General features: G+C 41.3%; 1 pseudogene; it reads left to right on the top strand.

Moving 5' to 3' along the window:
* Positions 1–13,317: 13,317 nt before the first annotated feature.
* LOC102738894 (heterogeneous nuclear ribonucleoprotein C pseudogene) lies at positions 13,318–14,209 on the top strand (annotated as a pseudogene).
* Positions 14,210–14,996: the final 787 nt, after the last annotated feature.

Below are 14,996 nucleotides of genomic sequence, written 5' to 3'. Positions count from 1 at the left end.
AAGTTTGTCTACACCCCTCCCTACAACCTTCCACCTTGAATCCCTTAATGAAAAGAATGTCTTGTTTTTATTTTTGTCCAGGATCCAGGGCAGAGTCCAGTATGTGCTAAGTGCTCACCAAAGGTTAGTTCAAATGAATAGCTCCTCTCACTTTCAGGATGAGAAAACATCATTTTTAAGTGAGGCCCAGAGATCTGATAGAAAAGATGACAGAGGCCAGGCAAGAACCCAGGCCTCATGCCCCTAGTCTGGCACTTGCTTTGCCCTGCCTCCCTGTTCTTGTTAGCTTTGAGGGCTGGGGGCCAGGTTATGGGGACCTAGAGCAGCCCCACCCACCATATTGGAATGCTGGTCAGTGGCTTCTTCCAGAAGACAGTGTGCTTGTCCCAAACCCACACCCAGAAGAGACCAAGAAAAGACAAGTGGCCATCGCGGTGCTAATCACTGACTGCCAGCACAGGTGGGCACAGCTCGGGCAGGAGGCCAGCCTCCAGCCTCACCCGATAAGGCTTAAAGACGTACAGATGCACAGAGCACCGAGGGCTTAAGGACGGGAAGCTAGCTACTCCTCGTTTACTTTTTATGCGCATCAGGATTGTTCTGATCCAAAGCCCATCAAGGAAAAGGCAGAAGGATCCTAAATCACAAATCTGCCCCCTAGCACACACACATTTTGTCGAGTCTCCTGAGCAGATCAGCTGGATCTTATCCACCTTTTCTTTAAGCCTTGGGCTGCAAATGGCTGTTTTCATCCTTACCCTTAAGGGCACAGAGGAAAAAACTCCTGTTTAATGTAAATGCAAATAGCCAGAAAAAGAAAGGGGTGTGTATGTCAGGCTCTGTGTTATTTTATAAAGCATAAACAAACGACAAGTAAACAAAACAATACCAGCGATTTTAAAAATTCAGTTAACCTCTGTGATATCACAAGGTCTGCGTAATTCATAGGAACTATACAATGAAATGTTGATAGTGTCTCTAAGGCCCTGGCAAAGCTTGAAGTACCTTTGACAGATCAAAGAAAAAATAAAACATTACTCCATTTAGGTGCAGTGTTATGGATAGCTTGGCATTAGAGTTCTTTGGAAATGATTAACTCCATGTGGTATTGATGGTAACGATCCATTTTCTGGCATAATGAATTAGGCATTCCTCCATTGTTCTGCAGCTTGGCTGCATTCTGTGTATATATATCAATGGCAACTTTTTCAAAATACCTTTCAGTTTCACACACACACACACACACACACACACGCGAGCGCACACACACACACACACACACACTAAAAACACGCCCTACAGACTGCCAGAGGAGAGAACACGAGCCTCAAAGCTGATTTATTTCTATCACCCCGAGTAACCTATTTCCTACCTGAGACATGAAACCACATCAAGGGGGGGCGGGGAACGTTTTCACTTCTATGAACTGGGAGGAGGGAAATTGCTCCTCTTCAAGCTGGGAGCTCAGAAACCCTTGCTGAAAAGTGTCCATTTTTATCTATCATTTTCTCCTTCTGAAAAGCCCTTGTTTTTAAGGAATAATTCTTCCAACAAAGACTCGCCCATCAGGCATCCCACTCATGATTAGTTACTCTGTGAAAATGAGAAACAACCTCTAAGTGGCTGATAGACTTTAGCAGCAAGAGACAATCACAGCCTCTAATTTCTGAAACTCACAATTGTCTTGTGACTGTGGGATTTTTAAGCTGTAGAAACACCAATAGAAATGAAGTCAAAAGAAAAGTCAGCTAGTGTGATCTCTTGATTAAATTCCTCTCTTAGGTTTGTTTTGTTTTGTTTGTTTGTTTGTTAATGAAGAGCTGCCTCTGAGAGTACTAATCCGTCTTTAACATCATTACATTTCCTTATATTATGCCGTGCCATCTCTGTGGCATTTAAAAGTGAAATATTTGCTTCAGAAAGAAAAAAGACAGGCAATAAAATGTAGCTGTAAACAAGCCTTCATGGCTTTATTTTTCATAGATAAATACACAATAAGTTCAAAGTCGAATGGAATTCCTAAAGCAATACTCCACTAATCTGTATTCGGGGGTCTCAAGCGTATTATCTGTAATTTACAACCAATTTAAATGGCATTAACAGTCTTCCCCTTCTGGGAATTTAAATTTGCATCCTACCATTGAATTAAACAGTGATTGCATATTTTCTATAGGGGACGGAATGCTCTTTGATGCTTGTTTTGAATAATGAAGCATCTATTCATGCACAGGGTGCAATGTGCTCCTTTGTCCTCACCGTAATTGAAGCAAAATGTGAGTTAAAGAGATTTTTCCCCTTAGCCAAAGGTTTGTTGATTGGTGTCTATTTTCATCTATTCAAAATTAAGAAAACAGTCATCTCTCATTGCCCTGGAAAATCATTTACCCAAAAAGGCCCTGAATGAAGGGAGGTCAAGTTTTGCCTTATTTGATCTTTTCAAAGATGGAGCAGGATGTCAGAAAATATTGCAAACTAACCTTTTGGGGAATACTTTAAAATCCCTTTCTAGGACCAAGAGAATTAGAAGTGGAAGACAGGGGGGAAATATAGCCTGTTTCTAAAGTAAAAAAATTTCAATTACCTCACTCCCCCCATGCCAAACTATACTGAGACAGGAAGGGAGATTGCTTGCAAATCATAGAATCCAAAGCCTTAGAAATCGGGGGATGGCACACTCGTTAGGGTACCGTCCATTTCCTATGGTGCACCCACGCCAGACATCAGTAATCAATGATAGCTGTCTTTGCCATTGAGTGAAGACAGAACCTCATAATCAAGTACTCTGGGCAGCCACCCACCACCACCAGCGGGCTCCCGCAGCCTGTCGTAGGCATCACTACATCCCCGGGGGGCAGAGCACCGGGTAGGCATTCAATAATTACTTTTTTAAACTGAATGAATAAGACAGATACACACTGTTAAGCCTTCACCATTATGGAAAAGAAGTTCCTTCTTTGAAAATGATAATCCCCCTGACCCAGCTGAACAGAATTAGACAAAGTCCAGACACAATTTTAGCATCTGTTTACCAACGCCTTCCATCGGGGATAGGGAAAATCATACATATCGATAATACCAACAAGAACAAAGCATTTATGAGAAGAAATTGTTTTCAAAGACCTTAAAACCTTGGAAAAGATCTATTAATATACAACTGATACACAATTGCAAGCCATTATTCAGCAGGGGTGACTGAAGAACTTACTCTGCTGAATTTGAAACAAAATCGTATTGAAAAATTGAATAATTCAGACATTTCGAGAATTGAAAGGGGATTTTCTGTTTCTTACTCGGTATTAGCATTCTAGTGTATCTCCCTTAAAGAAGTAAAAGACTAAGTGTTCCTGACACTTATCTAGAGAGTATCAAAGTTCCTTGATATGAAATATTGGCCTTTTTGCTTCATAATAGGACCCACCTCCAGGATTTAAAAAGAGGGAAAATATAAAAATTCAACTGCCCCACATTGTTAACATTAAGTATATCCCAGCGGTTCATCCAGGGACAATTTTGTCCCCTAAGGGACATTTGGCAATGTATGGAGACATTTTTGGCTGTCACAAATGGGAGGTAGGCGGTGCTAATGACATCACTGGGTAGAAGCCAGGCAAGTTGCTGAATATCCTACGATGCGCAGGACCCTCCTGACAGCAGAGGTTAGCCAACCCAAAACTCAACGGCACCAAGGTGGAGAAACCCTGGTCTATTCCCTCCACCCCCAACTGCTCCTATCAATTCAGCCCTGTGTTGAATTTAGAATGCACCCATCTGTGGCACATCGGACGTTTAACTGTGGTTACCGGGATGTTTTATTTCTCTCTTTTTTGTTAAGCTATCTAGTTTCCTTGGATGGAGGGAAAGGTAGCTCCTGAGGTTCCTCTTGTTTGCCTTCTCCCAGAGACAAACCAGGGATTAGCTCAGGTAACTTAATTCTGGGATTTTCAAAAGCACTGAGAAGGGCTTCAGGAGCCCCGGGGGTCTCAGATACACTCCACTCTGCTGCGCACTGGTCTAATACAGGTGAGTGGGGGCATGGACCGCCTGCTACTGCCTCAAGCTGAGGATGGCTTCCCTTTGAAGGTTTATGTCGCCGTTGTAGAGAGGGAAGGGTGGGATTTTTTGGTTGCTGTTGTTGTCTTCATTTTTATCTGTTGTTGTTGTTGTTCCTCTACTTATTCTAGTTCTGCTGCCAACCTGCTCTGTGATGCTGGAACTTATAAGCACATTGCTTATATTTTCTGCCCCTTGGCTCGTCAGTCGGGTATGTGGCACTCACACTATTCCACTGGGAGAGAGAAGGGGAGAGTAAAAGCCAAGATGTTTCAAGTGCTATCCAGTGGGACAAACATTTCTAGCTCCGTGGGGTAGGGACTGTGTCCTGGTTAGCCTCTAGCTCCAGAACCCATAGGTTCCGTGCTTACCACAAAATAGGTGCTTAATAAATAAGCGTTGGCAATAATTTGGAATCTATTTGGCAATATCTACCAACGCTGAACAGTGATCTAGTGATTTCACTCCATGGTATGTACCCGAAAGAAATGGGTGCGTATGTCCTGTAAAGACTAAGTACAAAATGCTTCATAGCAGCTTTGTTAAAAATAGCCCCCCCCAAAAAAAAAAAAAACAAATCCAAAGAGCTCACACGTCCGTCAGTGGGAGAATGAAATAATAGTGTTCATACAATGGAATGACTGGAGGAATAAAAAAGATTCAACTACTGCACATAAAGCTCTCAGCAGAGTGCCTGGTAGTACTTAGTACTCAGGACTCAGTACTGAGGGATGTGCAGTAATGACAAGAATGACGATAGTGATAGTAATAGTAATAATTATTGAGCGTTCACCATCTGCCAGGCACTTTTTAGGGGGTTTACACATACTTACTTCTTTCACTCTCAGAACAACCCGATGGAGCAGTTTCTATTTCTATTACCATTTTACAGAAGAAAATAGTGAGGTACAGAGAGGTTAAGTAAAATTTTGTTGAGCTAATGTAAATAAAGATATATTCTGACCCTTTTTAACAAGTACCATATATAAAGCAATATTGGGGAAATTAAAAAGCAACGGTTTGCCTTGTAGTTAGTATGGACATATCTTTTCTCCCCTGTGTTTTAGTGCTTTGTTCTAGGCCTTTCCATCTTGTACCTTTTGGCCAACAGTATTTTTCAAAATCCAAAGAGGCAGACACTGCCCTTCGCATTACGGGCTACCATTTGAAACACTCCAGTTTATGGAAACCTGATGGGGCACTTTGCCTTTGATTTGCCTTGCCCGCCCAGCAACAGCGCCACCTCTGGACTCCTGGAAGGCAGTCAGTCTATGAAAACCCGAGGGTGAAGTTCTGAGGCTGGCCAGGGGGAGCGTGGGGACCTCAGCTTCCCTGCCAGTCAGATAATGAAGGCCACACCCCTCCAGGGGCCCAGAGCAGCAAAGGGGTGACAGAAAGGCTGGTCCTCCCACCAGGCACTTTCAAGATCTCCACAGTTAATATGGTGTCTCTGCTTTACGGTGGGTCATGGAAATCTCGTTTAGACTGTTGTATGCTCTGTAGTGTCCCCAAGTAGTTATCTTGTTTGCTGTGATGGTGTGGAGGAAATTGGGGGGTGGGGGAGTCACGAAAGTAATGAGCACTGAGCTCGTGTCTCAGTTGTTCACATCAAATGCTTCTGCACATTACTTTGGACTCATAAAAATGTCTTCATTAGGAAAGAAAATACAGGTGACAAAGGAATACTCACTCCCTCACCCACCCCCCTTCCCACCCTGTCATATTGGAAAAAACTGCCATTGGTAATGACAAATTCCTGTGCACGTGTGTGTGTGTGTGTGTGCGCGTGTGTGTGTAAGCATGGAGAGTTACAATCACATCCTAGCCACCAGTTTATTTATGGTTTGCTCAAGGTTTATTCCCCACCCCCATCCCTGCACTGGCAATGAGAGGGTACTCAGAGGGCAGAGGGGGAACCATTAAACCCCCTCCTCTACAGCTCACCTCAACTCTCAGCGGCAGCTGGCGCCTCCCCTGCGCAGAGAGCTGGCCCTGGCAATGGCGGAGGCCGTTACTTGGGGAGCCAGGGGTTCTGGCCAAGTGATGGACAGTGCCAGCCCTGCTTTCTGGGGGGCTATTCTGGACACTGGTGGAGAGGAGCTCAAACATTCAGTGGGTTCAATGCTTGTAACTGGAGTTACCTGGCTGTGTTTTGTGGGGTCCAAAAGAATAAACTGTCCAGAAAATTTTTTAAAGAATCAATTTGAGGGCAAAAGGTAGTAACGTAATTTTGGAATTCTCAGGACATTGAGTAAAAAGTCCTTTTCTTAAGGAAAGCTCCTAGAATTTTTTTAAATTAAAAATATTTTATATAAGCATGAGTTTTTTTATTAATTGACTTTTAATATTATATAAGTAATGGCCTCTGTAGAACTTATAAAATAGAGAAAAAAAGAAATTAAAGTAATACTCAAACCAAAATTTGACATACAACTTTCCAGTTTTCCCATGGTACAGGTGTATGTTTCTATAATTATTTTTTAAATGGAATACTAACGCACTTAGTGATTTATAACTTGCCCTTTTTTTCATTAAATGACATTGCTTGAACAGCTTTTCAGGTTAAGAAATAGACTGCCACACTATTATTTAATACAGCTGCCTAATATTCCATTGTGTGATGTACTAGAATTAATTTAACCAATCCCCCCCCCCTTTTTTTTTTAAATATTTTATTTATTTGACAGAGAGAAAGACAGCCAGAGAGGGAACACAAGCAGGGCGAGTGAGAGAGGGAGAAGCAGGCTTCCCGCGGAGCAGGGAGCCTGATGCGGGGCTCGATCCCAGGACCCTGGGATCATGACCTGAGCCGAAGGCAGACGCTTAATGACTGAGCCACCCAGGCTCCCCTAACCAATCCCCTTTTACGGACATGTTTCTGAACTGGTTGTTTCCAGTTTCCCACCAGCATCAATAAAACTGTGATGAATAATCCTGTAAACAAATCTTTGTTCCCTTGCATGTATGTTCTCTTACAAAAATTTGCTAGAATTGTCATTGATGGGGCCAGGGTATTTTTAATGCTTTTATTACTGAATTGCTTCCAGAAAGGTAGTACTGGCCCACTCCTCTGCCAGGGGTGTATGAGAGTAGCCTACTCCCCAGACACAGTGGGGCTTGTTGAAATATTTTAAAAGCCTGTGATTAACTTCTACTGCTTTTTGTCTCATCCTATAATTTCCTCGGCTTCTCCCTGTTCTCTACCCACTGCTCTAGTACTTTCTGAAAGCCAAGAGAGAGGATAGAACCCTGAGTAGAACCCATTAAAGGGAGTGGTTTTGGCAAACTCTCAAGGAATTTCAGTTTCATGCTGGAAAAAGACAACACAAAGAGAGAGCTACCCATTCATTCTGTGCGAGAGGGTATTTACATTACATTTTATAACAGTCATAAATAAAAATGGCATCAATCTGCCAAATTGTTGTTTTTAAAAGAGAAAAAGGGAGGAGGTGGTTGACCTACCAGAAAAAGCCCTGTGTCTGCCAGAGCTTTGCTATGAGTATGATTTTAAATAGCAGGGCAAAGGTGATGAAGCCCGTTCAACATCTCTGTCTCCATGGCAACAGCATCCCGACTCTGAGGCTGACACAGAGGCAAGGACCAAAATACACTCCTTGTGCACAATTACACTGCAAGTTAGGAGTTTCTTTTTATTCCTTGGAAATGCACAATTTAAAAATACAAGCAAGGACAGAAAAAGAGCAAGTCATGCACAGCTAGAAAAAAGTCTTTAAAATGACTAAATGAAGAAAATGAACATCCAAAGGGCATGATGAAGTCTGCAGCCTACACTTACTATGTACAGAGACTGAAACTCTTTCTTGTGTGTGAGTAGGAAAAATAACTATGCATGCATATAAGTGCGTGCATTAACTTTTTAAAATGTCCTTTCCCTAAATTTTTAATACAGGTCAACCTTGCTTTCAGCATATCGACTTAGCTCAGGTTATGATTTAATCAATTAAAGCAGTCACCCAATTTACACAAGTGAAAGCTCCTCATACGCTAAAACCAACAAAACTTCAAAAAATCTGCGTTAGCCTTGAGTTGGAGAGGGCCTAAGTGGCCCCCTTCAAGGTCAGTGAAAACCTACAAATGGTCACTAATGCATCCTTGAATCCTCTTGAGCTATAAACCTTTCCATTTATTTTTAAAATGATGTGAAAAATAAAGAAGTACAGAATTGTGATCATAAACTGTTGGTTTCTTTCTGCACTGTTATCTCTGCTGGTAAATGAATATGTTCAAGAAACCTGGAGGGATGGGGCGCCTGGGTGGCTCAGTCATTAAATGTCTGCCTTCGGCTCAGGTCATGATCCCAGAGTCCTGGGATCAAGACACGCGTCGGGCTCCCTGCTCTGCGGGAAGCCTGCTTCTCCCTCTCCCACTCCCCCTGCTTGTGTTCCCTCTCTCACTGTCTCTCTATGTCAAGTAAATAAATAAAATCTTAAAAAAAAAAAAAAGAAAGAAACCTGGAGGGATGATATAACAAGCAAAGCTACTTAACATTTAGTTCTTAGAGAAGGTACCTCAATAAATGTCAAGGAAATAAATGAAGGAAAGAGAACTACCAAGGGAATAGGAAAGAGACACGTGATAGGTTCACTATATGTACAGTTCTATTGAATATGCCAGGACCATCTAGTTCAGTGGATCTCAACCAGGGATGATTCCGCCTCCCAGGGGACATTTGGCAGTGTCTGGAGACAATTTCATTTGCCACAACTTGTGAAGGGGGGGCTACTGGCATCCGGTGGGTGGACGCCAGGGACACGGCTCAACATCCTACAGTGCACAGGACAGATACAACAACAAAGAATGATCCAGCACAAAATGTCAATAGTGCCAAGGGTGAGAAACTCTGAGCTAGTCTGATTGCTCATGTCGCTCCTTTTGGTTCAGAGGGTTCTGTGAGTAGATGACATGGTTTTAGGTTCTGTATTCGGTATAAAAATAAAATTCTCCTTGAGTTAATAGTATTTTCTTCTATTTTATTATCACATGATTTTCCCCTTGCTTTAAACACAATATGTTCTATTTTATTTTAGGTAAACGCTCCTGAAAGTAAAAAACAATAAACAGAAAATGAGAGGTGAAGCATTAAAAAAAAGCATAGGATTCATTCCTTCAAAGAAAGCATCTGCGAAGTGACTGGCACAGAGGAATGCTCAATAAACATGAGCTTTTTTATTTTTCCCTATGTTTTTTAGCATGAAAAAACCCACATATACAAAACAATGTATTGTGTATTCACTGGTGAAATAATAATAAAGAAATGTACTTAAACACGCATTGCTCAATGCCTTTGAAACCCGCGTGTGTCTCCTCCCTGATAGTATTCTGTCCCTCACCTCAGAAAACCATTATTCTAGTTTTGTTCATCATTTCTCTGATAGAGGTAGAAATATATAAATACATAAATTATTTGACTTCCCTTGTCCTTGAACTTTATACAAATGGAATCAGACCATACATTTATTTCTGTGAATTGCCTATTTCACTCAGTATTATGCTTTGGAATGGTTCCTCCACATTTATGTGTCCAGCTATAGTTTATCCATTTTCGCTGTTGTACAGTATTTCACTGTATGGTTATATCATGATTTATCCATTTTACTGGTGCTGGACATTTGCTTTTTCAGTTTGTTTTTTTGTTTGTTTGTGGGTCATTTGTGTTTCCCTGGCTATGAAATATTTGTTAATGTCTTCTGCATAATTTTCTATTATGTTGATATATATTGTCTTTTTAAAAAGATGTATTTATTTATCTTAGAGGGGGGTGGGACGGGGAGGGGGAGAGACAGAGAGAAACTCTAAGCAGACTCCGCACTGAGCATGAAGCCCGACGTGGGGCTTGATCTCACAACCCTGAGATCAGGACCCGAGCTGAAACCAAGAGTTGGAGGCTCAACCGACTGTGCCACTCAGGTGCCCCTAGGTTGATATACATTGTAATAGACTTCTAACATGGCCAACAATGATCTCTACTTCCTGGTATTCATAGTCTTGTGTAATCCACGCCCCTTGAGTATAGACTGGACCTAGTAATGTGTTTCTAACAAATGGAATATGGCAAAAGTGATGAGATACCACTTCTGAGATTAGGTTACGAAACATCATGATTTGTGTCTTGCTAGCAGGTTCTCTTGCTGGCGCCCTCTCCTGCTCGCTCCTCACAATGAGGCCAGCTGCCATGTGTTAGATGCTCATGTGGCAAGGAACTGAGGGAGGCCTCCTGCCAACAACTCATTGAGGAACTGAATCCTGCCAACAACCACATGAGTTTGAGCTTGGAAGATCCTTCCCAGTTGGGGCCTTGAGATGACTGTAGCCAATGAGACCCTGAAGCAGAGGATCCAGCTAAACCACGCCCAGATTCCTGTCCTACAAAAACTGTGAGATCATAAATATGTGTCATTTTAAATTTGTAAGTATTGGGGTAATTTGTTACACAGCAATAGAATATACACACGTGTGTGTGTGTGTGTGTGTGTGTAACATAGATAACATACACATAAGATAAGAATTATTTGTTAGTTACCTGTATTGCAAATATCCTCACTCAAATTGTGGCTATCTTTTTCACTCTCTTTTTTTTTTTTTTTAAGATTTTATTTATTTATTTAACAGAGAGAGACATAGCGAGAGCAGGAACACAAGCAGGGGGAGTGGGAGAGGGAGAAGCAGGCTTCCCGCAGAGCGGGAAGCCCGATGTGGGACTCGATCCCAGGACCCTGGGATCATGACCTGAGCTGAAGGCAGACGCTTAACGACTGAGCCACCCAGGCGCCCATCTTTTTCACTCTCTTAATGAAGCTCTTTTATGTACAGACGTCCTGAAGTTTCATATAATCAAATGTATCAATCTTTTTCTTTAAAGTTTGAACTTTTTCTGTCTTATTTAAGAAATCATTACCTACCCCCAGAGTTGTCACATGAATATTTCCTTATGTTTTCTTCTAAAAGTTTTTAGGTTTTGTCTTTCACATTTAATTTCTTAAACCATCTGGACTGGATATATGTGTATAATAAAGTAGTAGTTCATTTTGTACAGTATATGGTGAGGTAGGGACTTATTTTCATTCTCTTCCCTTAGGGATAGCCAATTTTCCCAGTACTATATATTGAATAGTTCTTTTTTTTTTTCCTTCCCAGTTGTAATTATAACTGTCATATATCAGGTTTTCATATATGTATGAGTCTGTGTCTGGGGTGTCTTTTCTGTTCCATTTTCTAGCCCTTATCAGGAGTACACCGTCTTTACTACAGTTATATAATATTTGGAGAGTCAAATTCCACCACCTACTTTCTCTTTTTTGGGAGCATCCTGGCTACCCTTGGGTATTATTCTTCATATATATTTTAGAAACAGCATGCCAAAATTAAGGTTGTTGGGATTGTATTGAATTTATACATCAGTTTGAAGAACTACTTACAGTATTGAATCCCCCATCTATGAACTTAGTATGTTCATAGACTTGACTTTAGATTTTCTTTAACATCTTTCAATAAAATTTTAAAATTTATTCCATGGAATTCTTGTACATTTTTGTTAGACATATTCCTAGATAACTTACATAGACATATTCCTAGATAACTTACATACTCTTGTTACCATTTTAATTGGTATCTTTTTAAAAATTCCTTCCTGGGGGCACCTGGGTGGCTCAGTTGATGAAGTATCTGCCTTCGGCTCAGGTCATGATCCCAGGGTCCTGGGATCGAGCCCCGCATCAGGCTCCCTGCTTGGTGGGGAGCCTGCTTCTCCCTCTGCCTCTGCCCCCTCTCCCTCCTCCCGCCCCGGCTCATGCTCTCTCTCTCTCGCTCTCTTGCTCTCAAATAAATAAATAAATTTTTAAAAATTCGTTCATGATGTGCAAAAATGCTGACATATAAAATGCAGTTGATACTCATGGACTGGAAGAACAAATGTTGTTAAAATGTCCATACTACTCAAAACAATCTACAGATTTAATGCAAATCCTATCAAAATACCAACAGCATTTTTCACAGAACTAGAACAAATAATCCTAAAATTTGTATGGAATCACAAAAAACCCCAAATAGCCATAGCAATCTTGATAAAGAACAAAACTGGATGTATCAAAAGCCCAGATTTCAAGATGTACTACAAAGCTATAGCAATCAAAACAGTGTGGTACTGGCACAAAAACAGACACATAGATCAACGGAACAGAATAGAGAGCCCAGAAATAAACCCATGATTATATGGTCAATTAATCTTCGACAAAGGAGGCAAGAATATGCAATGGGAACAAGTCTCTTCAACAAATGGTGCTGGGAAAACTGGACAACTACATGCAAAAAATGAAACTGGACTACTTTGTTACACTATACAAAAAGTAAACTCAAAAAGGATTAGGACTTAAATGTGAGGCCTGAAACCATAAAAATCCTAGAGGAGAGCACAGGTAGTAATTTCTTTGACACTGGCTATAGCAACATTTTTCTAGGTATATCTCCTGAGGCGAGGGAAACAAAAGCAAAAATAAAACTATTGAGACTGCATAAGAATAAAAAGCTTCTGCACAACAAAGGAAACAATCAATAAAACTCAAAGGCAACCTAATGAATGGGAGAGGATATTTGCAAATGGCATACCCAATAAGGGGTTGGTATCTAAAATATATAAAGAACTTATACAATTCAACACCCAAAAAACAAAAACTCCAATTAAAAATGGGCAGAACACATGAGCAGACCTTTCTTCAAAGAAGACCTACAGATGAGCAACAGACACATGAAAAGATGCTCAACACCACTCATCATCTGGGAAATGCAAATCAAAACTACAATGAAATATCACCTCACACCTGTCAGAATGGCTAAAACCAAAAAGACAAGAAATAACAAATGTTGGTGACAATGTGGAGAAAAGGAACCTTCGTGCACCGTTGGTAGGAATGCAAACTGTGCAGCCTCTGTGGAAAACAGTATGGAGGTTCCTCAAAAAATTAAAATAGAATTACCAGACGATCCAGTAATTCCACTACGGGGTATTTACCCAAAGAATATGAAAACATTAATTTGAAAAGATAGTGAAAAGACAAAGATGGAGGGGCTGCCACTGCATTGCTGACAAGCAGCAGTTGCTTCTCCAGGTAGAACCCGGGAGCAGGAGATTCAGAATCAAATCTCTTCTCCCTCCCCCATCCTGGTTACAAGTCACTTGAAATATATAAGTTAGTGGAACTTTACTCAGAGTGAGATTTTTTTGATCTTCAGCTACAATTTTTGGCTTTGTGAGAAACCTTATCATCAAAGACAACAGCCAGCAATGTTACCAACAAGAGAGATCCTTGCTCCATGAACTCCCATGAATTCACTGGGAATCCCAATACTCCTGTGGTCAAGAAATCAGGCATGGAGGCAATTTTCTCCAATATGGCCAAACTGTGGGTTGCTCTGTTCTTAAGGGCTTTGCCTTTGCTCAGTATGTTAATGAGAGAAATGCCCAAGCTGCTGTGGCAGGGGAGGATGGCAGAATGACAGCTGGCCAGGTTTTAGATACTAATCTGTCTCCAGAGCCAAAAGTGAAACGAGGAGAAGCACGTGCAAAATGATCTGCAGCGGAGCTGTATGGCTCCTCTTTTCACTTGGATTATTATGATAGGATGGAGTAGAGTTACCCAGCATGTGCTCCTCCTCCTCCTATTGCTTGGGCTGTAGTCCCTCAAAATGCCACTGTGTATCAGGAAACACCTCAGGAAGGGGCAACGGGGCTTCAGTTCTAAGAGTGGACAGTGAGGATCTTCTTCCAAGTCTGGAAAGTTAAAAGGAGATGACCTTCACATCATTAAGAAGGAGTTGACCCAGATAAAACAAAAAGTAGGTTCTCTACTGGAAAGCCTGGAAAAAAACTGAAAAGAACAGAGCAAACAAGGAGTAGAGATGAAGAATGATAACTGAGAAGAGGAGCAGAGTAGCGGCTACCTGAAGAAAGATGAGACTCATGTGAAGATGGAGTGTGAGAGGGGTGCAGATGGCTCTGCTGTGGAGGGGGACCTCCCGGATGATGATGATAATGAAGATTGGTGGGGGGCTGATGAGCAGCTGGAGTTGAGTGAAGGGTGATGAAAAAGAGGCTGAGGAAGGAAAGGATGACAGAGACAGCGTCAATGGCGAGGATGACTCTTAAGCACACAGCGGGGTTTGGAAATTTTGTCTCATTATTTCTTTACTTAGGCACTTGTCTAAGATCAAAATTTTCACCAGATCCCCTCTCCTGGTATCTTCTTCAGCACACGCTTACTGTTGTCCCCATCCTTGTCCTTCCCATGTTCATTAATTCATACTGCCCTGTGCCTGGTCTCATCGCTTCCTCTGACGCTCCTAGGCATTGTCTTACCCTGTAAGTTTTGCTTTTGCTTTTGATTCCTCTTTATGACTTAACGATAAAAACGATGTGTGGTTTTTATCAACGGTCTCCAAAATAATCTCTTGCTATGCAGGGAGTACAGTTCTTTCCATTCGTACTTGAGCTCAGTAGCTGCTTCCCTAACTGCAAAGGCAATCACATTACTTGAGTAGCACTTGAAAGCAGCTTTGAGTTCAAGGTATATGTGTTATACCCCACATAAGAGTGCTATGTGGGGCTGTTCACAAATGTAACAATGTATTTTTGTGAATGAGAGTTGGCATGTCAAATGCATCCTCTAGAAAAAAAATTAGTGCAATAGTCTTAAGATTTGTTTTCTAAAGCTGATACTGTAGGTTATTTTTGTGAACAACCTGATGTTTGGGACCTTTCTTCTCAAACAAGTCCTTTTTAAACCAGAAATTTGGAGGGAAAAAAAAGAAAAGATATATGCACCCCTATGTTTATTGCAGCATTATTTACAATAGCCAAATTACAGAAGCAGCCTAAGTGCCCATCAACAGATGAATGGACAAAGAAAATCTGAGATATATATACACACATACAT

The sequence above is a fragment of the Leptonychotes weddellii genome, chromosome X (genome assembly GCF_054177405.1).
Source record: "Leptonychotes weddellii isolate Sample4059 chromosome X, ASM5417740v2, whole genome shotgun sequence".
Lineage (NCBI taxonomy): Eukaryota > Metazoa > Chordata > Mammalia > Carnivora > Phocidae > Leptonychotes > Leptonychotes weddellii.
Note: the sequence above shows the minus strand (reverse complement) of the source record. Positions and strands in the feature narration are given on the sequence as shown.